Raw genomic sequence first — 22,562 nt, forward strand, 5'->3', positions numbered from 1 at the left:
GCCGCAGCCGCTTCTGCAGAATTAGCAAATGGCCATCGTAGCAAATGCGGCGAGGGACACCCTGCCATCGATTCCGATTGCGCAAAGTGTGTGGTCTTGTTTTCCTGTCTATGTTTGGTCGGTCTCGTAAGAGGTTGAATGTAACGAATGGGTGGGAAAGAGTAAGGGGCAGCGGCTGTGTGGAACGAAAACACAATTCCTCAGGGGGTGTGAGCGTTTCGAGATGAATCGTATATAAGTTATACTTGGTCGTCAGTGACCGTGTGGCCTAATGGATAAGGCGTCGGACTTCGGATCCGAAGATTGCAGGTTCGAATCCTGTCACGGTCGTATTTTTCCAGTTCTGAGAAACAAACATACCGTTTTAATGTAGCAATTGTGCAGTACGAAACCGTCTGAATGTTGCTGTTGACCATTTTGTGCTTGGAGATGGTCTTGAGCTTGAAACACACACAAGAAGACCGGTGTTAACTAGCGAAATGGTCGGCAGAGTGCCCTCACCGTGAGGTTTGACTGGCACTTGCACATCTAAAACAACGTCGGAAAGTAACTCGTTCGGCTTTTGAGTCACGTCAAGTATGTGTGTTAATTTTGACGCCGCTAGCTCTGCAGATTGTCATGCAATTCCTTTACCACTCAGAAATGATTATGAAATAAAAGTGAAGTACGTGACGAGTGTGACGTTAGGAAAACATTAGGCAGCATGGAGAGATTCTGTATGGGACCAACCAACCCAAACGAGTACTGTGTGATCTGCTACCCAGCAGGTACCCAACGAGGCAGCAGGGCTAGCTCAGTCGGTAGAGCATAAGTCTCTTAATCATGGGGTCGTGGGTTCGAGCCCTACCCTGGGCGGAACGGAATTTTTCTCCGCTGCAGATGTAAATTACCGATTTTCTGATTAACGTGATGTAATGGAAATAGCAACTTTAAAATTTGCCTACGTCTCCATCAGTCGCAAGAAAACTGTATTTGAAGGTGAAGGTGATTTTGTAGACATGTGTGAAAGTCATGTTCTGAAGTGCAGGTGATTTTGTTTGGAGAGAACATCGGCTACGTGTCAGATGTGTAGCCAAGCAGTAATGGGTCGCCATAGCTGCTAATATTAGTCAAAAATATGAAGTGTTGTCAGCTGAAGTCTGATGATTCAGACGACCGTGCGGCGAAGTACGCAAAAGTTCCGCTAGGCCGCGCCTCTTTAGCTCAGTGGTAGAGTACTGGTCTAGTAAACCAGGAGTCGTGAGTTCCATCCTTACAGGAGGAAGACGAATTTTGGAAATCAGTTGCGCGTCATGGCCGTATAGCAAACAGTATCTGTGATGGCGAACAATTAGCGAGAGGCGTTTTATTAAGAATTACTCTCAGATGTGATTAAGGCGAATGGCGCTGATAAAGCATTTGCCAAAGCGGTACGGCATAAGGTGGGACGGGGCAGTGTGAATCACATTTTATAGATGTATTTCTCACAAATCGCTGAGCCTTTCGCGGTCGTCGTCGTCGTCGTCGCCGCCGCCGCTTCTGCAGAAGTAGCAAATGGCCATCGTAGCAAATGCGGCGAGGGACACCCTGCCATCGATTCCGATTGCGCAAAGTGTGTGGTCTTGTTTTCCTGTCTATGTTTGGTCGGTCTCGTAAGAGGTTGAATGTAACGAATGGGTGGGAAAGAGTAAGGGGCAGCGGCTGTGTGGAACGAAAACACAATTCCTCAGGGGGTGTGAGCGTTTCGAGATGAGTCGTATATAAGTTATACTTGGTCGTCAGTGACCGTGTGGCCTAATGGATAAGGCGTCGGACTTCGGATCCGAAGATTGCAGGTTCGAATCCTGTCACGGTCGTATTTTTCCAGTTCTGAGAAACAAACATACTGTTTTAATGTAGCAATTGTGCAGTACGAAACCGTCTGAATGTTGCTGTTGACCATTTTGTGCTTGGAGATGGTCTTGAGCTTGAAACACACACAAGAAGACCGGTGTTAACTAGCGAAATGGTCGGCAGAGTGCCCTCACCGTGAGGTTTGACTGGCACTTGCACATCTAAAACAACGTCGGAAAGTAACTCGTTCGGCTTTTGAGTCACGTCAAGTATGTGTGTTAATTTTGACGCCGCTAGCTCTGCAGATTGTCATGCAATTCCTTTACCTCTCAGAAATGATTATGAAATAAAAGTGAAGTACGTGACGAGTGTGACGTTAGGAAAACATTAGGCAGCATGGAGAGATTCTGTATGGGACCAACCAACCCAAACGAGTACTGTGTGATCTGCTACCCTGCAGGTACTCAACGAGGCAGCAGGGCTAGCTCAGTCGGTAGAGCATAAGTCTCTTAATCATGGGGTCGTGGGTTCGAGCCCTACCCTGGGCGGAACGGAATTTTTCTCCGCTGCAGATGTAAATTGCCGATTTTCTGATTAACGTGATGTAATGGAAATAGCAACTTTAAAATTTGCCTACGTCTCCATCAGTCGCAAGAAAACTGTATTTGAAGGTGAAGGTGATTTTGTAGACATGTGTGAAAGTCATGTTCTGAAGTGCAGGTGAATTTGTTTGGAGAGAACATCGGCTACGTGTCAGATGTGTAGCCAAGCAGTAATGGGTCGCCATAGCTGCTAATATTAGTCAAAAATATGAAGTGTTGTCAGCTGAAGTCTGTTGATTCAGACGACCGTGCGGCGAAGTACGCAAAAGTTCCGCTAGGCCGCGCCTCTTTAGCTCAGTGGTAGAGTACTGGTCTAGTAAACCAGGAGTCGTGAGTTCCATCCTTACAGGAGGAAGACGAATTTTGGAAATCAGTTGCGCGTCATGGCCGTATAGCAAACAGTATCTGTGATGGCGAACAATTAGCGAGAGGCGTTTTATTAAGAATTACTCTCAGATGTGATTAAGGCGAATGGCGCTGATAAAGCATTTGCCAAAGCGGTACGGCATAAGGTGGGACGAGGCAGTCTGAATTACATTTTATAGATGTATTTCTCACAAATCTCTGAGCCTCTCGCGGTCGTCGTCGTCGGCGTCGCCGCAGCCGCTTCTGCAGAATTAGCAAATGGCCATCGTAGCAAATGCGGCGAGGGACACCCTGCCATCGATTCCGATTGCGCAAAGTGTGTGGTCTTGTTTTCCTGTCTATGTTTGGTCGGTCTCGTAAGAGGTTGAATGTAACGAATGGGTGGGAAAGAGTAAGGGGCAGCGGCTGTGTGGAACGAAAACACAATTCCTCAGGGGGTGTGAGCGTTTCGAGATGAATCGTATATAAGTTATACTTGGTCGTCAGTGACCGTGTGGCCTAATGGATAAGGCGTCGGACTTCGGATCCGAAGATTGCAGGTTCGAATCCTGTCACGGTCGTATTTTTCCAGTTCTGAGAAACAAACATACCGTTTTAATGTAGCAATTGTGCAGTACGAAACCGTCTGAATGTTGCTGTTGACCATTTTGTGCTTGGAGATGGTCTTGAGCTTGAAACACACACAAGAAGACCGGTGTTAACTAGCGAAATGGTCGGCAGAGTGCCCTCACCGTGAGGTTTGACTGGCACTTGCACATCTAAAACAACGTCGGAAAGTAACTCGTTCGGCTTTTGAGTCACGTCAAGTATGTGTGTTAATTTTGACGCCGCTAGCTCTGCAGATTGTCATGCAATTCCTTTACCACTCAGAAATGATTATGAAATAAAAGTGAAGTACGTGACGAGTGTGACGTTAGGAAAACATTAGGCAGCATGGAGAGATTCTGTATGGGACCAACCAACCCAAACGAGTACTGTGTGATCTGCTACCCAGCAGGTACCCAACGAGGCAGCAGGGCTAGCTCAGTCGGTAGAGCATAAGTCTCTTAATCATGGGGTCGTGGGTTCGAGCCCTACCCTGGGCGGAACGGAATTTTTCTCCGCTGCAGATGTAAATTACCGATTTTCTGATTAACGTGATGTAATGGAAATAGCAACTTTAAAATTTGCCTACGTCTCCATCAGTCGCAAGAAAACTGTATTTGAAAGTGAAGGTGATTTTGTAGACATGTGTGAAAGTCATGTTCTGAAGTGCAGGTGATTTTGTTTGGAGAGAACATCGGCTACGTGTCAGATGTGTAGCCAAGCAGTAATGGGTCGCCATAGCTGCTAATATTAGTCAAAAATATGAAGTGTTGTCAGCTGAAGTCTGATGATTCAGACGACCGTGCGGCGAAGTACGCAAAAGTTCCGCTAGGCCGCGCCTCTTTAGCTCAGTGGTAGAGTACTGGTCTAGTAAACCAGGAGTCGTGAGTTCCATCCTTACAGGAGGAAGACGAATTTTGGAAATCAGTTGCGCGTCATGGCCGTATAGCAAACAGTATCTGTGATGGCGAACAATTAGCGAGAGGCGTTTTATTAAGAATTACTCTCAGATGTGATTAAGGCGAATGGCGCTGATAAAGCATTTGCCAAAGCGGTACGGCATAAGGTGGGACGGGGCAGTGTGAATTACATTTTATAGATGTATTTCTCACAAATCGCTGAGCCTTTCGCGGTCGTCGTCGTCGTCGTCGTCGTCGCCGCCGCCGCTTCTGCAGAAGTAGCAAATGGCCATCGTAGCAAATGCGGCGAGGGACACCCTGCCATCGATTCCGATTGCGCAAAGTGTGTGGTCTTGTTTTCCTGTCTATGTTTGGTCGGTCTCGTAAGAGGTTGAATGTAACGAATGGGTGGGAAAGAGTAAGGGGCAGCGGCTGTGTGGAACGAAAACACAATTCCTCAGGGGGTGTGAGCGTTTCGAGATGAATCGTATATAAGTTATACTTGGTCGTCAGTGACCGTGTGGCCTAATGGATAAGGCGTCGGACTTCGGATCCGAAGATTGCAGGTTCGAATCCTGTCACGGTCGTATTTTTCCAGTTCTGAGAAACAAACATACTGTTTTAATGTAGCAATTGTGCAGTACGAAACCGTCTGAATGTTGCTGTTGACCATTTTGTGCTTGGAGATGGTCTTGAGCTTGAAACACACACAAGAAGACCGGTGTTAACTAGCGAAATGGTCGGCAGAGTGCCCTCACCGTGAGGTTTGACTGGCACTTGCACATCTAAAACAACGTCGGAAAGTAACTCGTTCGGCTTTTGAGTCACGTCAAGTATGTGTGTTAATTTTGACGCCGCTAGCTCTGCAGATTGTCATGCAATTCCTTTACCTCTCAGAAATGATTATGAAATAAAAGTGAAGTACGTGACGAGTGTGACGTTAGGAAAACATTAGGCAGCATGGAGAGATTCTGTATGGGACCAACCAACCCAAACGAGTACTGTGTGATCTGCTACCCAGCAGGTACCCAACGAGGCAGCACGGCTAGCTCAGTCGGTAGAGCATAAGTCTCTTAATCATGGGGTCGTGGGTTCGAGCCCTACCCTGGGCGGAACGGAATTTTTCTCCGCTGCAGATGTAAATTACCGATTTTCTGATTAACGTGATGTAATGGAAATAGCAACTTTAAAATTTGCCTACGTCTCCATCAGTCGCAAGAAAACTGTATTTGAAGGTGAAGGTGATTTTGTAGACATGTGTGAAAGTCATGTTCTGAAGTGCAGGTGAATTTGTTTGGAGAGAACATCGGCTACGTGTCAGATGTGTAGCCAAGCAGTAATGGGTCGCCATAGCTGCTAATATTAGTCAAAAATATGAAGTGTTGTCAGCTGAAGTCTGTTGATTCAGACGACCGTGCGGCGAAGTACGCAAAAGTTCCGCTAGGCCGCGCCTCTTTAGCTCAGTGGTAGAGTACTGGTCTAGTAAACCAGGAGTCGTGAGTTCCATCCTTACAGGAGGAAGACGAATTTTGGAAATCAGTTGCGCGTCATGGCCGTATAGCAAACAGTATCTGTGATGGCGAACAATTAGCGAGAGGCGTTTTATTAAGAATTACTCTCAGATGTGATTAAGGCGAATGGCGCTGATAAAGCATTTGCCAAAGCGGTACGGCATAAGGTGGGACGAGGCAGTCTGAATTACATTTTATAGATGTATTTCTCACAAATCTCTGAGCCTCTCGCGGTCGTCGTCGTCGGCGTCGCCGCAGCCGCTTCTGCAGAATTAGCAAATGGCCATCGTAGCAAATGCGGCGAGGGACACCCTGCCATCGATTCCGATTGCGCAAAGTGTGTGGTCTTGTTTTCCTGTCTATGTTTGGTCGGTCTCGTAAGAGGTTGAATGTAACGAATGGGTGGGAAAGAGTAAGGGGCAGCGGCTGTGTGGAACGAAAACACAATTCCTCAGGGGGTGTGAGCGTTTCGAGATGAATCGTATATAAGTTATACTTGGTCGTCAGTGACCGTGTGGCCTAATGGATAAGGCGTCGGACTTCGGATCCGAAGATTGCAGGTTCGAATCCTGTCACGGTCGTATTTTTCCAGTTCTGAGAAACAAACATACTGTTTTAATGTAGCAATTGTGCAGTACGAAACCGTCTGAATGTTGCTGTTGACCATTTTGTGCTTGGAGATGGTCTTGAGCTTGAAACACACACAAGAAGACCGGTGTTAACTAGCGAAATGGTCGGCAGAGTGCCCTCACCGTGAGGTTTGACTGGCACTTGCACATCTAAAACAACGTCGGAAAGTAACTCGTTCGGCTTTTGAGTCACGTCAAGTATGTGTGTTAATTTTGACGCCGCTAGCTCTGCAGATTGTCATGCAATTCCTTTACCTCTCAGAAATGATTATGAAATAAAAGTGAAGTACGTGACGAGTGTGACGTTAGGAAAACATTAGGCAGCATGGAGAGATTCTGTATGGGACCAACCAACCCAAACGAGTACTGTGTGATCTGCTACCCAGCAGGTACCCAACGAGGCAGCACGGCTAGCTCAGTCGGTAGAGCATAAGTCTCTTAATCATGGGGTCGTGGGTTCGAGCCCTACCCTGGGCGGAACGGAATTTTTCTCCGCTGCAGATGTAAATTACCGATTTTCTGATTAACGTGATGTAATGGAAATAGCAACTTTAAAATTTGCCTACGTCTCCATCAGTCGCAAGAAAACTGTATTTGAAGGTGAAGGTGATTTTGTAGACATGTGTGAAAGTCATGTTCTGAAGTGCAGGTGAATTTGTTTGGAGAGAACATCGGCTACGTGTCAGATGTGTAGCCAAGCAGTAATGGGTCGCCATAGCTGCTAATATTAGTCAAAAATATGAAGTGTTGTCAGCTGAAGTCTGTTGATTCAGACGACCGTGCGGCGAAGTACGCAAAAGTTCCGCTAGGCCGCGCCTCTTTAGCTCAGTGGTAGAGTACTGGTCTAGTAAACCAGGAGTCGTGAGTTCCATCCTTACAGGAGGAAGACGAATTTTGGAAATCAGTTGCGCGTCATGGCCGTATAGCAAACAGTATCTGTGATGGCGAACAATTAGCGAGAGGCGTTTTATTAAGAATTACTCTCAGATGTGATTAAGGCGAATGGCGCTGATAAAGCATTTGCCAAAGCGGTACGGCATAAGGTGGGACGAGGCAGTCTGAATTACATTTTATAGATGTATTTCTCACAAATCTCTGAGCCTCTCGCGGTCGTCGTCGTCGGCGTCGCCGCAGCCGCTTCTGCAGAATTAGCAAATGGCCATCGTAGCAAATGCGGCGAGGGACACCCTGCCATCGATTCCGATTGCGCAAAGTGTGTGGTCTTGTTTTCCTGTCTATGTTTGGTCGGTCTCGTAAGAGGTTGAATGTAACGAATGGGTGGGAAAGAGTAAGGGGCAGCGGCTGTGTGGAACGAAAACACAATTCCTCAGGGGGTGTGAGCGTTTCGAGATGAATCGTATATAAGTTATACTTGGTCGTCAGTGACCGTGTGGCCTAATGGATAAGGCGTCGGACTTCGGATCCGAAGATTGCAGGTTCGAATCCTGTCACGGTCGTATTTTTCCAGTTCTGAGAAACAAACATACCGTTTTAATGTAGCAATTGTGCAGTACGAAACCGTCTGAATGTTGCTGTTGACCATTTTGTGCTTGGAGATGGTCTTGAGCTTGAAACACACACAAGAAGACCGGTGTTAACTAGCGAAATGGTCGGCAGAGTGCCCTCACCGTGAGGTTTGACTGGCACTTGCACATCTAAAACAACGTCGGAAAGTAACTCGTTCGGCTTTTGAGTCACGTCAAGTATGTGTGTTAATTTTGACGCCGCTAGCTCTGCAGATTGTCATGCAATTCCTTTACCACTCAGAAATGATTATGAAATAAAAGTGAAGTACGTGACGAGTGTGACGTTAGGAAAACATTAGGCAGCATGGAGAGATTCTGTATGGGACCAACCAACCCAAACGAGTACTGTGTGATCTGCTACCCAGCAGGTACCCAACGAGGCAGCAGGGCTAGCTCAGTCGGTAGAGCATAAGTCTCTTAATCATGGGGTCGTGGGTTCGAGCCCTACCCTGGGCGGAACGGAATTTTTCTCCGCTGCAGATGTAAATTACCGATTTTCTGATTAACGTGATGTAATGGAAATAGCAACTTTAAAATTTGCCTACGTCTCCATCAGTCGCAAGAAAACTGTATTTGAAGGTGAAGGTGATTTTGTAGACATGTGTGAAAGTCATGTTCTGAAGTGCAGGTGATTTTGTTTGGAGAGAACATCGGATACGTGTCAGATGTGTAGCCAAGCAGTAATGGGTCGCCATAGCTGCTAATATTAGTCAAAAATATGAAGTGTTGCCAGCTGAAGTCTGATGATTCAGACGACCGTGCGGCGAAGTACGCAAAAGTTCCGCTAGGCCGCGCCTCTTTAGCTCAGTGGTAGAGTACTGGTCTAGTAAACCAGGAGTCGTGAGTTCCATCCTTACAGGAGGAAGACGAATTTTGGAAATCAGTTGCGCGTCATGGCCGTATAGCAAACAGTATCTGTGATGGCGAACAATTAGCGAGAGGCGTTTTATTAAGAATTACTCTCAGATGTGATTAAGGCGAATGGCGCTGATAAAGCATTTGCCAAAGCGGTACGGCATAAGGTGGGACGAGGCAGTCTGAATTACATTTTATAGATGTATTTCTCACAAATCTCTGAGCCTCTCGCGGTCGTCGTCGTCGGCGTCGCCGCAGCCGCTTCTGCAGAATTAGCAAATGGCCATCGTAGCAAATGCGGCGAGGGACACCCTGCCATCGATTCCGATTGCGCAAAGTGTGTGGTCTTGTTTTCCTGTCTATGTTTGTTCGGTCTCGTAAGAGGTTGAATGTAACGAATGGGTGGGAAAGAGTAAGGGGCAGCGGCTGTGTGGAACGAAAACACAATTCCTCAGGGGGTGTGAGCGTTTCGAGATGAATCGTATATAAGTTATACTTGGTCGTCAGTGACCGTGTGGCCTAATGGATAAGGCGTCGGACTTCGGATCCGAAGATTGCAGGTTCGAATCCTGTCACGGTCGTATTTTTCCAGTTCTGAGAAACAAACATACCGTTTTAATGTAGCAATTGTGCAGTACGAAACCGTCTGAATGTTGCTGTTGACCATTTTGTGCTTGGAGATGGTCTTGAGCTTGAAACACACACAAGAAGACCGGTGTTAACTAGCGAAATGGTCGGCAGAGTGCCCTCACCGTGAGGTTTGACTGGCACTTGCACATCTAAAACAACGTCGGAAAGTAACTCGTTCGGCTTTTGAGTCACGTCAAGTATGTGTGTTAATTTTGACGCCGCTAGCTCTGCAGATTGTCATGCAATTCCTTTACCACTCAGAAATGATTATGAAATAAAAGTGAAGTACGTGACGAGTGTGACGTTAGGAAAACATTAGGCAGCATGGAGAGATTCTGTATGGGACCAACCAACCCAAACGAGTACTGTGTGATCTGCTACCCAGCAGGTACCCAACGAGGCAGCACGGCTAGCTCAGTCGGTAGAGCATAAGTCTCTTAATCATGGGGTCGTGGGTTCGAGCCCTACCCTGGGCGGAACGGAATTTTTCTCCGCTGCAGATGTAAATTACCGATTTTCTGATTAACGTGATGTAATGGAAATAGCAACTTTAAAATTTGCCTACGTCTCCATCAGTCGCAAGAAAACTGTATTTGAAGGTGAAGGTGATTTTGTAGACATGTGTGAAAGTCATGTTCTGAAGTGCAGGTGATTTTGTTTGGAGAGAACATCGGCTACGTGTCAGATGTGTAGCCAAGCAGTACTGGGTCGCCATAGCTGCTAATATTAGTCAAAAATATGAAGTGTTGTCAGCTGAAGTCTGATGATTCAGACGACCGTGCGGCGAAGTACGCAAAAGTTCCGCTAGGCCGCGCCTCTTTAGCTCAGTGGTAGAGTACTGGTCTAGTAAACCAGGAGTCGTGAGTTCCATCCTTACAGGAGGAAGACGAATTTTGGAAATCAGTTGCGCGTCATGGCCGTATAGCAAACAGTATCTGTGATGGCGAACAATTAGCGAGAGGCGTTTTATTAAGAATTACTCTCAGATGTGATTAAGGCGAATGGCGCTGATAAAGCATTTGCCAAAGCGGTACGGCATAAGGTGGGACGAGGCAGTCTGAATTACATTTTATAGATGTATTTCTCACAAATCTCTGAGCCTCTCGCGGTCGTCGTCGTCGGCGTCGCCGCAGCCGCTTCTGCAGAATTAGCAAATGGCCATCGTAGCAAATGCGGCGAGGGACACCCTGCCATCGATTCCGATTGCGCAAAGTGTGTGGTCTTGTTTTCCTGTCTATGTTTGGTCGGTCTCGTAAGAGGTTGAATGTAACGAATGGGTGGGAAAGAGTAAGGGGCAGCGGCTGTGTGGAACGAAAACACAATTCCTCAGGGGGTGTGAGCGTTTCGAGATGAATCGTATATAAGTTATACTTGGTCGTCAGTGACCGTGTGGCCTAATGGATAAGGCGTCGGACTTCGGATCCGAAGAATGCAGGTTCGAATCCTGTCACGGTCGTGTTTTTCCAGTTCTGAGAAACAAACATACCGTTTTAATGTAGCAATTGTGCAGTACGAAACCGTCTGAATGTTGCTGTTGACCATTTTGTGCTTGGAGATGGTCTTGAGCTTGAAACACACACAAGAAGACCGGTGCTAACTAGCGAAATGGTCGGCAGAGTGCCCTCACCGCGAGGTTTGACTGGCAATTGCACATCTAAAACAACGTCGGAAAGTAACTCGTTCGGCTTTTGAGTCCCGTCAAGTATGTGTGTTAATTTTGACGCCGCTAGCTCTGCAGATTGTCATGCAATTCCTTTACCTCTCAGAAATGATTATGAAATAAAAGTGAAGTACGTGACGAGTGTGACGTTAGGAAAACATTAGGCAGCATGGAGAGATTCTGTATGGGACCAACCAACCCAAACGAGTACTGTGTGATCTGCTACCCAGCAGGTACCCAACGAGGCAGCACGGCTAGCTCAGTCGGTAGAGCATGAGACTCTTAATCATAGGGTCGTGGGATCGAGCCCAACCCTGGGCGGAACGGAATTTTTCTCCGCTGCAGATGTAAATTACCGATTTTCTGATTAACGTGATGTAATGGAAATAGCAACTTTAAAATTTGCCTACGTCTCCATCAGTCGCGAGAAAACTGTATTTGAAGGTGAAGGTGATTTTGTAGACATGTGTGAAAGTCATGTTCTGAAGTGCAGGTGATTTTGTTTGGAGAGAACATCGGCTACGTGTCAGATGTGTAGCCAAGCAGTACTGGGTCGCCATAGCTGCAAATATTAGTGAAAAATATGAAGTGTTGTCAGCTGAAGTCTGAAGATTCAGACGACCGTACGGACGAAGTACGCAAAAGTTCCGCTAGGCCGCGCCTCTTTAGCTCAGTGGTAGAGCACTGGTCTAGTAAACCAGGAGTCGTGAGTTCCATCCTCACAGGAAGAAGACGAATTTTGGAAATCAGTTGCGCGTCATGGCCGTATAGCAAACAGTATCTGTGATGGCGAACAATTAGCGTGAGGAGTTTTATTAAGAATTACTCTCAGATGTGATTAAGGCGAATGGCGCTGATAAAGCATTTGCCAAAGCGGTACGGCATAAGGTGGGACGAGGCAGTCTGAATTACATTTTATAGATGTATTTCTCACAAATCTCTGAGCCTCTCGCGGTCGTCGTCGTCGGCGTCGCCGCAGCCGCTTCTGCAGAATTAGCAAATGGCCATCGTAGCAAATGCGGCGAGGGACACCCTGCCATCGATTCCGATTGCGCAAAGTGTGTGGTCTTGTTTTCCTGTCTATGTTTGTTCGGTCTCGTAAGAGGTTGAATGTAACGAATCGGTGGGAAAGAGTAAGGGGCAGCGGCTGTGTGGAACGAAAACACAATTCCTCAGGGGGTGTGAGCGTTTCGAGATGAATCGTATATAAGTTATACTTGGTCGTCAGTGACCGTGTGGCCTAATGGATAAGGCGTCGGACTTCGGATCCGAAGATTGCAGGTTCGAATCCTGTCACGGTCGTATTTTTCCAGTTCTGAGAAACAAACATACCGTTTTAATGTAGCAATTGTGCAGTACGAAACCGTCTGAATGTTGCTGTTGACCATTTTGTGCTTGGAGATGGTCTTGAGCTTGAAACACACACAAGAAGACCGGTGTTAACTAGCGAAATGGTCGGCAGAGTGCCCTCACCGTGAGGTTTGACTGGCACTTGCACATCTAAAACAACGTCGGAAAGTAACTCGTTCGGCTTTTGAGTCACGTCAAGTATGTGTGTTAATTTTGACGCCGCTAGCTCTGCAGATTGTCATGCAATTCCTTTACCACTCAGAAATGATTATGAAATAAAAGTGAAGTACGTGACGAGTGTGACGTTAGGAAAACATTAGGCAGCATGGAGAGATTCTGTATGGGACCAACCAACCCAAACGAGTACTGTGTGATCTGCTACCCAGCAGGTACCCAACGAGGCAGCACGGCTAGCTCAGTCGGTAGAGCATAAGTCTCTTAATCATGGGGTCGTGGGTTCGAGCCCTACCCTGGGCGGAACGGAATTTTTCTCCGCTGCAGATGTAAATTACCGATTTTCTGATTAACGTGATGTAATGGAAATAGCAACTTTAAAATTTGCCTACGTCTCCATCAGTCGCAAGAAAACTGTATTTGAAGGTGAAGGTGATTTTGTAGACATGTGTGAAAGTCATGTTCTGAAGTGCAGGTGATTTTGTTTGGAGAGAACATCGGCTACGTGTCAGATGTGTAGCCAAGCAGTACTGGGTCGCCATAGCTGCTAATATTAGTCAAAAATATGAAGTGTTGTCAGCTGAAGTCTGATGATTCAGACGACCGTGCGGCGAAGTACGCAAAAGTTCCGCTAGGCCGCGCCTCTTTAGCTCAGTGGTAGAGTACTGGTCTAGTAAACCAGGAGTCGTGAGTTCCATCCTTACAGGAGGAAGACGAATTTTGGAAATCAGTTGCGCGTCATGGCCGTATAGCAAACAGTATCTGTGATGGCGAACAATTAGCGAGAGGCGTTTTATTAAGAATTACTCTCAGATGTGATTAAGGCGAATGGCGCTGATAAAGCATTTGCCAAAGCGGTACGGCAAACATTCTTCGGCGGACCTCGGAAGAGTTCCGCCCTTCGATACCTTGCAGAGTACTGCTACGTATCGAAGTGTTAGGGCTTCGCAGAAGTCGCAGTCGCAGTCGCAGTTCCGGAACCGCCAGCAGCAGCAGCAGCAGTTTCCAGTGCCGCCAGTTTTGCAGTAGCAGTCGTCGCCGGACCCAGCCGCAGCTTCCGGACCCAGCCGCCGCCGCCGCCGCCGCCGCCGCAGCTTCCGGCCCCCGCCGCCGCCGCCGCCGCCGCCGCCGCCGCAGCTTCCGGCCCCCGCCGCCGCCGCCGCCGCCGCCGCCGCCAGGACCCAGTGCTTCGTCTTCCTCTCCTGCTTTCGTTGTCGTCGCTATTCTCGTCTTCGTCTTTGCCTTCCTCCTTTCGCTCCTCGACGTCTCTCATCTGTCATCTGTAATCTGTTCCTGACTTTGTCCCTTGTCTGTCCCCATTCTTCTTTTCTGTGTTTCCAGTTTTCCTTACTGCCATCATGACCACCCCCACCACCACCGCCACTACCACCGCCATCGTCTATACGACGCCCTCCCTCGCTGCCACTACTCTTACTTGGTGTGCTCAGTCGCCCCCGTCCTACTATATCCCGCCCCTCCTCACCCTTCCCACCCCAGCTCCCTTTGTCGCCCCATCCCCTGCTCCTTCTCCCCAAGCCTCCACACACGACCCCTTTCCCCCACTCCCCCACACCACTCATGCGGCCCCTGCCAGGGTTGTGTCTCGTCGGGCTACGACCCATGCCGCAACATCGCCGGCGCCAGCACCACCACCTGCAGCAGCGACACAACCAGCAGCAGCACCAACAGCAGCACCAACAGCAGCACCAGCACCAGCACCGACACCGGGACCTGCCGCTTCCCGTCATCTCCCCGTCACTCCTGTGCCCCACGCCTCCTCCCATCCTGTCCCCGCTGTTAAGCGTCCCAGTGGCACCCCCGCCTCCTCTGCACCCAAGAAGTCCCAGCATCTTCCCCCTCCCCCACCCCTAGATGCCATGGATGTCTCCCCTCCAGCCCCCTCTACTTCCTCTTCTAACTCCCCCTCCTACAAGTATCTCCTCTCCCGTCCTGATCCCTCTCTCCTGGAGGCCCGCAACCTGACCTTGCTCCTCCGCCAATACTTCCCTGCAGCCCCCATCTCCCTTCTTACCCCCCGTAGGGACTCTGTCTTGATCACCTCCCCAAGCCCTACCCTACACTCCGACATCCTCTCCCGAATTCCTCTCACCCGATTTGGACCTAATGCCTCCCTTGCCCCTGCTCCTTCCCCTTCCTCCCCCCGTCAACCCCAACCCCCACGTCGCCCGCCGACCCTCACCGCCGTGATCACTCGGCTTAGCCCGACGATCACGGAGGAAGAGGTGCTGGCGGAGTTGAAGGCCCACCCGTACCTGGAGGTGCGAGCTGTTCGCCGCATTTTCAACTCTGCGGGCCCCACTCGCCTTATGCGAGTTTTCTCCGAACACGCTCCCTCCATCGACCATCTCCTTAAGGAGGGTGCCCTCCTCTTCCACCGCCGGTATAAGGTTGACCCCTCCCGCTCCCCACCACAATCCATTCGCTGCCAGAGGTGTCTGCGTTATAACGCACACCCAACATCAGAGTGCCGCGAGGCCCCAGTCTGCCCGCATTGTAAGCAAGCGCACTTCCTCCGGCAGTGCCCCAACCTTCAGTCTCCTCCCTCCTGCAATACCTGCAACCTCCAACACCCTACCTACTCCCAGAAATGCAAGGCTCGACCTCCTCCATCCGCTCCTGAACTCACTGTTCCTCTCCGCCCTTTGGATGACCCCACCCCTCCTGGCAATTCCCTCCGTCCTCCCCCCACCGCAGAGGACATCATCAGGTTCGTCACAATAGTGCTCCAGAACGTCCATCCCTTTCAGCGTCCCCACACCCTCCACCAGATTTCCCTCGCTGCCCGTTCCGTGTTCCACCTCAACACCTACGCCACCTATTCCCACAACCAGGCCCATTTCACCTTCTCCCGTCTCGACACCCTCGTTTAAATTCCCATTATGGCACGACAGCACCGTATCCTGTTCAATAACATCCGCTCCCTTCCCACCAACAAGCACCTCCTTATGCATACCCTTACGACCCACCGTGTGGATGCCTTCCTTCTGAACGAAACCTTTCTTCAGCCCCACCACACCGTCCACACCTCGCCCTACCTCCTTCACCGGTCTGACAATCCACTCCAGATAGCGCGTGGCGGAGTTGCCATTGGCCACCACCGCCAGATCCCTGTCCGGCTCCAACCCCTCCTTCCTGACCCCACAGAACACTTGATCCTTAGTCTCTTCTTCCCCGGCCTTACCCTTACCTGTGCCACCATCTATGTCCGCCCCGCTGCACCTATTCCTTTCGACTTCCTTTCCCACATCGACCGTACCTTCTCCTCCTACGTGATCGCCGCCGACCTTAACATCCATAGTCGTTCTGCCGCCCAGTTACGGCGGTGGCATCGGTTCCTTGCCACCCTCCAAGGCGACGTCCTTCCAATTCCCCAACACACCCGCCCTGAATCCAATACCACTCCCGATGTCGTCCTAGCCTCCCCCACCCTGCTTGGCCGCATAGCGGTGGACGTCCTTGATCCCATTGGCAGTGACCATCTCCCTGTCCTCCTCACTGTATCAGACGGTCGTCGCCCCCGTCCCGACCCGCGCCATGACCCTCCCCCGAAATATGTCCATGACTACTCCCGTGCCAACTGGAATGCCTACCGGGACTCCCTTGCTCTCCAGGTCGATAGCCACCCCCTCACCTACCACCAACCTGATGACGTTACCCGTGCTGCCTCCTTTCTCCAGCAGACCTTGTCTGAGGCCGTGGAGGCCCACGTCCCTACCATTGCCATCCATCCGCACCGCCCCACCTTACCCCCACAGGCCGTCCTTCTCCTGCGTGAATCCCGCCGGCTCTACCGTGCCTTCCTTCACACACGTGACCAGGACACACTACGACGCCACCGGCAACTACAGCGACACATCAGGAACTTACTCACGGCAAAGAAACGCCGGGACTGGCGACAGACATGCACCCGTCTTAATGCCACCTTACCTATCAACTCGTCCAAGTACTGGTCAGCCTTCCGCCGCCTTACCGGATCTAAACCCTCTCCCTACTACCCTCTCCTTCATGATGACCACCCCTTCCCTGATGCCCTTAGTAAGGCCAACCATTTCGCCTCCTACCTCTCCGATATCCTTACCATCCCTGACGATCCCCAGTTCGATTATTCCCTCTTTCCTGATGTCCGTGATCGAACTGATACCTCTGTCCCCCCGCTTGCTCCTGGCTTCCAGTACTTGGACAACATCACACACACAGAACTAAATACCCCAATCACCACTCAAGATATCATTGCTACACTTCGCCCTAAACGCAACACTGCTCCCGGTCACGATCGTGTTACTTACCGTCACCTCCGTGAAGCTCCTGCCTCCTTCCTCTCCACATTGGCCAGGCTCTACAATGTGGTCCTGTCCACCGGCTACTACCCCGACCTGTGGAAAACCTCCCGGATCCTGATGTTCCTCAAGCCCGACAAACCGCCTTCCGCTGTCTCCTCCTACCGTCCCATCAGCCTTACCTCGGTCTTCAGCAAGGTCCTGGAATCCATTCTTACCCGCCGCCTACACAAGCACCTTCACCAACACCGCCTCCTCCCCCCTACCCAATGTGGCTTTCGGCCGTCCTTCTCAGCCGATGACCTCCTCCTTCACCTCACTCACCTCCTCTCCGAACAACTCAATTCCCGTCGTTCCGCCATCTTCCTTTCCCTCGACCTCGAACGCGCATATGCCCGTGTGTGGCATTCCGGTCTCCTTTTCAAGCTCCAAACCTTTGCTCTTCCTCTCAACTATGTCCGTCTGGTCGCTTCCTTCCTTTCCCACCGTCCTTCCTATGTCACCATCCACAACACTGATTCCTACACCTTCTACCCCTCCGCCGGTGTGCCCCAAGGTTCCGTCCTTTCCCCTCTTCTCTACCTCCTTTACACGGCAGACATGCCTCCACCTGCACCTCCCCTACACCTTCTCCAGTACGCCGATGACACTGCCTTCCTTGCCCTCGCTCCCACCCTGCAACGCTCCCAGCACCTTCTCCAATCCTATCTTGACCGGTTCACCACTTGGTGTAACCAGTGGTTGCTCAAGGTCAATCCTTCCAAGACCCAGGCGATCATTGTAGGCAAAACCACTCGTTCCTTCCGTCTCCTTGATTTCTATCTTACTATTTATGGCCGTCCCATCACCCTCACACCTACTCTCAAGTACCTTGGTGTCACCCTCGACCGTCGCCTCTCCTGGAACCCACATCTCCGGACGATCCAAGCCAAGGCACGCTCCCGCCTCCGCCTCCTTAAGCTCCTTTCTGGCCGTACATGGGGTCTGGACCCTTCCACCATCCTCTACACCTACAAGTCCCTCATCCGTCCTATCCTTTGCTATGCTCATCCCGCCTGGATCTCTGCCCCTCCTACCTTCTACAAGTCCATTCAGATCCTAGAACGCCATGCGCTCCGCCTCGCCTATCGCATCCGTCTCCCTTCCCCCACGCGGATCCTCTATGACCTGATTCCCTTCCCGCACCTCCTCCTTTTCCTCGAACGGTTACGGATCCTCTACACCTCCCGCAAGCTTGATCCTCCACACCCTCTTGTCTCTCCCATCCTCTCCCACCCCAACCCGCTGCCGCGCCTGCATTCCTATATCCCACCTGCTCTCCATCTTTACACCCTCCACACCCTCTCCCTCGGTGGCTTCCGTCAACTCCCCCTCCCTGATGATGCCCTCCTCCCCTCCATCTACCCCTCCTACCAACTTTGAGCCTTACCTTCCCTCTCCTCTCCTTTTCCTGTGGGCACCCTCTCTCCCTTCTCTCTCTCCCTCCCCTCCCCTTTCTCCTTGGGCTTCCACTCCCCCTACCCTCCCCCTTCTCCTCCATCCCTCTCCTCCACTGGCATCTTCCCCTCCCCCTCTCTCTCCTCTTCCCCACACCTTTTCCCCTTGGCAGGCCACGACTCTGCTGTCTTCCATCAGTTACTTTCATCGTCCTACGCCGAAGACCATCGCATGTGTTTGTGCCTCGACTCTCCTGCAGTGTGTTTGTGTTTCGTCGTTTGTGCTCCGCTGGTTCACGTGTGGCCATCTGCCATCTGCGTTTGTGCACCGTGTTTCTCCGCTTTTATCCATTGTGCTACGCACGTGACCGACTCCGTTTTAACTCTGTTTTGTCTACTGTTTGTACCCCGCCGTCTTGATTGTTTTTATATCTCACTCATCTCTGTTCTGTGTATACTCTGAGGCCGAAGAGCGGCATACTTGGTCCGCTGCCGGCCTACCTGTTTGTCACAGGTATTAAAATCACAATAAAGGAAAAAAAAAAAAAAAAAAAAAAAAAAAAAAAAAAAAAAAAGCGGTACGGCATAAGGTGGGACGAGGCAGTCTGAATTACATTTTATAGATGTATTTCTCACAAATCTCTGAGCCTCTCGCGGTCGTCGTCGTCGGCGTCGCCGCAGCCGCTTCTGCAGAATTAGCAAATGGCCATCGTAGCAAATGCGGCGAGGGACACCCTGCCATCGATTCCGATTGCGCAAAGTGTGTGGTCTTGTTTTCCTGTCTATGTTTGGTCGGTCTCGTAAGAGGTTGAATGTAACGAATGGGTGGGAAAGAGTAAGGGGCAGCGGCTGTGTGGAACGAAAACACAATTCCTCAGGGGGTGTGAGCGTTTCGAGATGAATCGTATATAAGTTATACTTGGTCGTCAGTGACCGTGTGGCCTAATGGATAAGGCGTCGGACTTCGGATCCGAAGAATGCAGGTTCGAATCCTGTCACGGTCGTGTTTTTCCAGTTCTGAGAAACAAACATACCGTTTTAATGTAGCAATTGTGCAGTACGAAACCGTCTGAATGTTGCTGTTGACCATTTTGTGCTTGGAGATGGTCTTGAGCTTGAAACACACACAAGAAGACCGGTGCTAACTAGCGAAATGGTCGGCAGAGTGCCCTCACCGCGAGGTTTGACTGGCAATTGCACATCTAAAACAACGTCGGAAAGTAACTCGTTCGGCTTTTGAGTCCCGTCAAGTATGTGTGTTAATTTTGACGCCGCTAGCTCTGCAGATTGTCATGCAATTCCTTTAACTCTCAGAAATGATTATGAAATAAAAGTGAAGTACGTGACGAGTGTGACGTTAGGAAAACATTAGGCAGCATGGAGAGATTCTGTATGGGACCAACCAACCCAAACGAGTACTGTGTGATCTGCTACCCAGCAGGTACCCAACGAGGCAGCACGGCTAGCTCAGTCGGTAGAGCATGAGACTCTTAATCATAGGGTCGTGGGATCGAGCCCAACCCTGGGCGGAACGGAATTTTTCTCCGCTGCAGATGTAAATTACCGATTTTCTGATTAACGTGATGTAATGGAAATAGCAACTTTAAAATTTGCCTACGTCTCCATCAGTCGCGAGAAAACTGTATTTGAAGGTGAAGGTGATTTTGTAGACATGTGTGAAAGTCATGTTCTGAAGTGCAGGTGATTTTGTTTGGAGAGAACATCGGCTACGTGTCAGATGTGTAGCCAAGCAGTACTGGGTCGCCATAGCTGCAAATATTAGTGAAAAATATGAAGTGTTGTCAGCTGAAGTCTGAAGATTCAGACGACCGTACGGACGAAGTACGCAAAAGTTCCGCTAGGCCGCGCCTCTTTAGCTCAGTGGTAGAGCACTGGTCTAGTAAACCAGGAGTCGTGAGTTCCATCCTCACAGGAAGAAGACGAATTTTGGAAATCAGTTGCGCGTCATGGCCGTATAGCAAACAGTATCTGTGATGGCGAACAATTAGCGTGAGGAGTTTTATTAAGAATTACTCTCAGATGTGATTAAGGCGAATGGCGCTGATAAAGCATTTGCCAAAGCGGTACGGCATAAGGTGGGACGAGGCAGTCTGAATTACATTTTATAGATGTATTTCACACACGCGAGACAGATTCTCGCGGTCGTCGTCGTCGTCGTCGTCGGCGTCGCCGCAGCCGCTTCTGCAGAAGTAGCAAATGGCCATCGTAGCAAATGCGGCGAGGGACACCCTGCCATCGATTCCGATTGCGCAAAGTGTGTGGTCTTGTTTTCCTGTCTATGTTTGGTCGGTCTCGTAAGAGGTTGAATGTAACGAATGGGTGGGAAAGAGTAAGGGGCAGCGGCTGTGTGGAACGAAAACACAATTCCTCAGGGGGTGTGAGCGTTTCGAGATAAGTCGTATATAAGTTACACTTGGTTGTCAGTGACCGTGTGGCCTAATGGATAAGGCGTCGGACTTCGGATCCGAAGATTGCAGGTTTGAATCCTGTCACGGCTGTGTTTTTCCAGTTCTGAAAAACAAACATACCGTTTTAATGTAGCAATTGTGCAGTACGAAACCGTCTGAATGTTGCTGTTGACCATTTTGTGCTTGGAGATGGTCTTGAGCTTGAAACACACACAAGAAGACCGGTGTTAACTAGCGAAATGGTCGGCAGAGTGCCCTCACCGTGAGGTTTGACTGGCACTTGCACATCTAAAACAACGTCGGAAAGTAACTCGTTCGGCTTTTGAGTCACGTCAAGTATGTGTGTTAATTTTGACGCCGCTAGCTCTGCAGATTGTCATGCAATTCCTTTACCTCTCAGAAATGAATATGAAATAAAAGTGAAGTACGTGACGAGTGTGACGTTAGGAAAACATTAGGCAGCATGGAGAGATTCTGTATGGGACCAACCAACCCAAACGAGTACTGTGTGATCTGCTGCCCAGCAGGTACCTAACGAGGCAGCACGGCTAGCTCAGTCGGTAGAGCATGAGACTCTTAATCATAGGCTCGTGGGTTCGAGCCCTACCCTGGGCGGAACGGAATTTTTCTCCGCTGCAGATGTAAATTACCAATTTTCTGATTAACGTGATGTAATGGAAATAGCAACTTTAAAATTTGCCTACGTCTCAATCAGTCGCAAGAAAACTGTATTTGAAGGTGAAGGTGATTTTGTAGACATGTGAAAGTCATGTTCTGAAGTGCAGGTGGTTTTGTTTGGAGAGAACATCGGCTACGTGTCAGATGTGTATCCAAGCAGTAATGGGTCGCCATAGCTGCAAATATTAGTCAAAAATATGAAGTGTTGTCAGCTGAAGTCTGATGATTCAGACGACCGTGCGGCGAAGTACGCAAAAGTTCCGCTAGGCCGCGCCTCTTTAGCTCAGTGGTAGAGTACTGGTCTAGTAAACCAGGAGTCGTGAGTTCCATCCTTACAGGAGGAAGACGAATTTTGGAAATCAGTTGCGCGTCATGGCCGTATAGCAAACAGTATCTGTGATGGCGAACAATTAGCGAGAGGCGTTTTATTAAGAATTACTCTCAGATGTGATTAAGGCGAATGGCGCTGATAAAGCATTTGCCAAAGCGGTACGGCATAAGGTGGGACGAGGCAGTCTGAATTACATTTTATAGATGTATTTCTCACAAATCTCTGAGCCTCTCGCGGTCGTCGTCGTCGGCGTCGCCGCAGCCGCTTCTGCAGAATTAGCAAATGGCCATCGTAGCAAATGCGGCGAGGGACACCCTGCCATCGATTCCGATTGCGCAAAGTGTGTGGTCTTGTTTTCCTGTCTATGTTTGGTCGGTCTCGTAAGAGGTTGAATGTAACGAATGGGTGGGAAAGAGTAAGGGGCAGCGGCTGTGTGGAACGAAAACACAATTCCTCAGGGGGTGTGAGCGTTTCGAGATGAATCGTATATAAGTTATACTTGGTCGTCAGTGACCGTGTGGCCTAATGGATAAGGCGTCGGACTTCGGATCCGAAGAATGCAGGTTCGAATCCTGTCACGGTCGTGTTTTTCCAGTTCTGAGAAACAAACATACCGTTTTAATGTAGCAATTGTGCAGTACGAAACCGTCTGAATGTTGCTGTTGACCATTTTGTGCTTGGAGATGGTCTTGAGCTTGAAACACACACAAGAAGACCGGTGCTAACTAGCGAAATGGTCGGCAGAGTGCCCTCACCGCGAGGTTTGACTGGCACTTGCACATCTAAAACAA

The 22,562-nt window shown here is 49.6% G+C and overlaps 11 non-coding genes across 11 annotated transcripts; all 11 read left to right on the forward strand.

The window, feature by feature from the left end:
* Positions 1-257: 257 nt before the first annotated feature.
* Positions 258-330, forward strand: Trnar-ucg (transfer RNA arginine (anticodon UCG)). The gene has a single exon. It is a non-coding gene; the product is annotated as a tRNA-Arg (tRNA).
* A 1,432-nt stretch (positions 331-1,762) lies between these two features.
* Positions 1,763-1,835, forward strand: Trnar-ucg (transfer RNA arginine (anticodon UCG)). The gene has a single exon. It is a non-coding gene; the product is annotated as a tRNA-Arg (tRNA).
* Positions 1,836-3,267: 1,432 nt separating this feature from the next.
* On the forward strand, positions 3,268-3,340 carry Trnar-ucg (transfer RNA arginine (anticodon UCG)). The gene has a single exon. It is a non-coding gene; the product is annotated as a tRNA-Arg (tRNA).
* A 1,438-nt stretch (positions 3,341-4,778) lies between these two features.
* On the forward strand, positions 4,779-4,851 carry Trnar-ucg (transfer RNA arginine (anticodon UCG)). The gene has a single exon. It is a non-coding gene; the product is annotated as a tRNA-Arg (tRNA).
* Positions 4,852-6,283: 1,432 nt separating this feature from the next.
* Positions 6,284-6,356, forward strand: Trnar-ucg (transfer RNA arginine (anticodon UCG)). The gene has a single exon. It is a non-coding gene; the product is annotated as a tRNA-Arg (tRNA).
* Positions 6,357-7,788: 1,432 nt separating this feature from the next.
* Trnar-ucg (transfer RNA arginine (anticodon UCG)) lies at positions 7,789-7,861 on the forward strand. Its single transcript has one exon. It is a non-coding gene; the product is annotated as a tRNA-Arg (tRNA).
* A 1,432-nt stretch (positions 7,862-9,293) lies between these two features.
* Positions 9,294-9,366, forward strand: Trnar-ucg (transfer RNA arginine (anticodon UCG)). Its single transcript has one exon. It is a non-coding gene; the product is annotated as a tRNA-Arg (tRNA).
* Positions 9,367-10,798: 1,432 nt separating this feature from the next.
* Trnar-ucg (transfer RNA arginine (anticodon UCG)) lies at positions 10,799-10,871 on the forward strand. The gene has a single exon. It is a non-coding gene; the product is annotated as a tRNA-Arg (tRNA).
* A 1,433-nt stretch (positions 10,872-12,304) lies between these two features.
* Trnar-ucg (transfer RNA arginine (anticodon UCG)) lies at positions 12,305-12,377 on the forward strand. Its single transcript has one exon. It is a non-coding gene; the product is annotated as a tRNA-Arg (tRNA).
* A 6,887-nt stretch (positions 12,378-19,264) lies between these two features.
* Trnar-ucg (transfer RNA arginine (anticodon UCG)) lies at positions 19,265-19,337 on the forward strand. The gene has a single exon. It is a non-coding gene; the product is annotated as a tRNA-Arg (tRNA).
* Positions 19,338-22,282: 2,945 nt separating this feature from the next.
* Trnar-ucg (transfer RNA arginine (anticodon UCG)) lies at positions 22,283-22,355 on the forward strand. The gene has a single exon. It is a non-coding gene; the product is annotated as a tRNA-Arg (tRNA).
* The last annotated feature ends 207 nt before the right edge of the window (positions 22,356-22,562 follow it).

Source organism: Schistocerca gregaria, chromosome 3 (assembly GCF_023897955.1).
Source record: "Schistocerca gregaria isolate iqSchGreg1 chromosome 3, iqSchGreg1.2, whole genome shotgun sequence".
NCBI lineage: Eukaryota > Metazoa > Arthropoda > Insecta > Orthoptera > Acrididae > Schistocerca > Schistocerca gregaria.